The sequence below is a fragment of the Mesitornis unicolor genome, unplaced genomic scaffold, assembly GCF_000695765.1.
Source record: "Mesitornis unicolor isolate BGI_N332 unplaced genomic scaffold, ASM69576v1 scaffold1402, whole genome shotgun sequence".
Taxonomy (NCBI): Eukaryota; Metazoa; Chordata; class Aves; order Mesitornithiformes; family Mesitornithidae; genus Mesitornis; species Mesitornis unicolor.
This window is the reverse complement of record NW_010171005.1, coordinates 4,634-7,842: the sequence shown is the minus strand read 5'-3', so window position 1 is coordinate 7,842 and position 3,209 is coordinate 4,634.

Below are 3,209 nucleotides of genomic sequence, written 5' to 3'. Positions count from 1 at the left end.
CCACAAGCTTTACATAAGCTTTACTCCTGACATGCTTCCCAGGCTTCTGCATTCATTTCCCCATGTCTTTCCATTTATAACCACACCACCCCTATTTCCTGCTCTGTTGTGACAAAATGGGATAGCCCAGCTTCAGAGGTCATCTGCTGTCACTCTTCAGCCAGTCATACCAGAGATGCATTTTTTTTTACTGATTTGTTTTTAAATGAAACTCTATATAGCCTAAGCCCTACCAGCCAATATCCCTGCCTTGTTTCCAAATCCTCACAGAGAAGCAGCAGAGAGAATTTTTGTGACAGACTACATAAGCAGGACTACAGACTGCAGCAGAATACTTGAAATTACTTGAAAAGTAGTAACCTAGTGCCACCCCCCTCAGAAAAGGAAAGTGGGTGAGTGGGAAAGATGGAAGGAAATTCTGAACATTTTGTATGTGGCCATTCTGAAAGTGGTTTGAAGTTGACATCATTTTCACTCATTAACAGTGTTGATTTTATTTTTCTTTTTAAAAAAGAAAAAAAATTCCTCAAACAGTCTAGTCAACAAGAGCAATTCAGTTTCAGTTCAAAACTCTCTCAGCATACAGGCACATTATTGCAGTATTCTATTATCCCTAATCATTAATCAGTATAAGATTAAATAAAATATATAAAACAGACTAAAAAGGCAGCTGCTTTTTTTTTCAGATATGCTTTTTCAGTAAGTATATTGAATTATCAATGTACTACTTAACTACACTGTGCATGACCATTTTATATCTTCCTTTAACAACAATGATCAACAGTCTGTTTGAGACTACTTTGTTTTGTATGTAACTACATGAACAAAAGGGTACTGAAATGATATGGTATATAACTAGTCGAGGTATTTTAAGAATTGTCTCCAGAATGTCAATTTTGTGAAGTTTTTTACTGAAGACTGTTTTTGCAAACTTTAAACATTCTTGTAAGAAAATGAAGACATTGCAAAACTTAGAAAAAAAAATTACATTTGCTCTTGTGAATGAGGACCTGAGTGTCAGTGTTTGTAGGACTGTAGTTTGTAGCATTTCATAACTCTCATTTACTGGGTTGGTCCTATTTCTGTTGTATGAGTACCCATTGCATACCACTTCTTTCTGTTTCAATTTAGGTAAAGTGTATTAACAACAGAGAGTAGGAACCAGAAAAGACAGTGACAATTTTAGCATTCTTCAATCAACCTGAAGACCTGATTTTGCAAGATACTTGTGTACAAGAGCAGTAGCATTGATGTCACAGCCAGATTTACAAATGCAACTCCATCTTTCCCCGTCTGCAGTCTGAAATGAACATTCATCAGTGACTCTTAACACTTACATTTCCTTGCGTCTAATTTTTATGATAAGCATTTATTATTGTGAACTTCAATTTCACATTTATTTTCTAACAATGTAATTACACGTACAGCTTAGCTATATTTATTTTTATGTTATATAATATCATAAAAATGTTATACATAGCACCATCTGTTGACTAAGATAGCTATAACACATGAAAAATAGTTACGCAGATTAGAAAGAAATTAGTATACCAACAAGAAAACAGGAAAAGGACCATTTAAAAGTTAGATTACTAAACTGCATACTAAAATGATCTTACACGCACTTTTTTCCTGTATGTTAGGCTGCTGAAATAAAAAAATGTTGACTTTTTTTGGGAAAAAAAAAGATGGCTATGAAAAAGCAATTAAACCTTGTTTAGAGTAAACTGATACACAGTAGTAAAGAGAGTGTGATAAATTAATTCACCTGCAGCATCATAGGTCATTGTATGCTCTAGAGTCATGCTTTTCTGGATCCCTAGTGCTCTCAAATGGCAATAGAAATACAATTAATAAAAACAATGATGGTGTTTTCTACTGTCACACACTTATCTGGATAACTTTTGGGGTAGAATTGTGTATTTCTCCCATGTACCCACCCTGAGAGTCTGGAAGACAGACTGCTCCATAAAGTGGTCCTTTTCTGAGATTCAAGTTATGTCATGTGTGTGTGCATGCATGTGGGTGGGCACGCAAGCAATCTTCTCTGCTAGTGAGTATGTATTTATATAAAGGCCAGCCACAGCTGCAGTCCCACAATCTTGGTGGCGTCCTGACAGTGTAAAGAGCACTATAAGGAGGAATGCTTGTTAGGAAGTTGGGCTGGGACTGGGTCAGTATTTCTGCACATGACCTATCAAATCTCCATCCAGCTGTGTCTTACTGGTTGTGGAAACCACTAGTGAAAGCAGTTTGCATATCTGTATGCCAGCATTGCAGGAAGGTATCTGTCATCCCCTTGTGTAGTATTATGTACAGCAGGGCTTGCTGAGCAGCCAAAAAATGTGGTAACTTTTGTCTAGCAGAGAGACAGACCAACATTGATGTTTAAAAAAATATTAAAAACTGATATGTACACCATTTCTGTAGTCCAAGCATGGTGGTGAGAAGAGTGGGCAAAATTTTCACTGTCCAAAAAAGAAATTGCAATGCTCCATTTCCCCATGTTTAGACTAATGGATCTTGAGATAAAGTAATCAAGAATGTTCTCACACAGAAATTAATGAGATAACTGAATTAGAGCCTACATCTAACAGCTGTCTCTTTGTACAAAAACAGGGAGCAGAAGAAATACTAAGTTAAGAAATGGGAGCTGTATCTCTGTCAGGAATATCCGCTTTTAGGTCTCCTGATATAAGATCAAAAAGGCTGCAGCTGCCTCATACAAAGCACTGATCTGATTCAAACCCACACTGTGAGTTCAAATTCGGTCAAAACATTTTGACATGTTAATGTCACGCAGGCAGGCTCCTTTGTGCCTGATGAGCTCTGTACCTTGCTTTGCCTAATTCAACAGAAATGCAGCCATACTTTTGACCTGTGGAAAGAAGACTCCACCGCCTGTAAGGCTGTAAAGTAGATATGTTTATTAAGTGCACTTGGCACATGGGGGAATCTTTTCCTCCTAATTCGTGTGCCAAGCGCACTTAATAAACATACCTACTTCACAACCTTACAGGTTGTGGAGTCTTCTTTCTGAGGGTCATTTTTGGCACCCCAGATGGGACGTGCTCTGCTTGGCTGCAGAATTGACTGAGGAGCGGACATCCTAGGAGTGCCCTGAGTCCTTTCTCTCAGAGGAGCTCTGCTCCCCGGCTGCTCGCTGCGGGACAGACAACGACCGTCTACAGCTGTGAATAAAAGTAAGT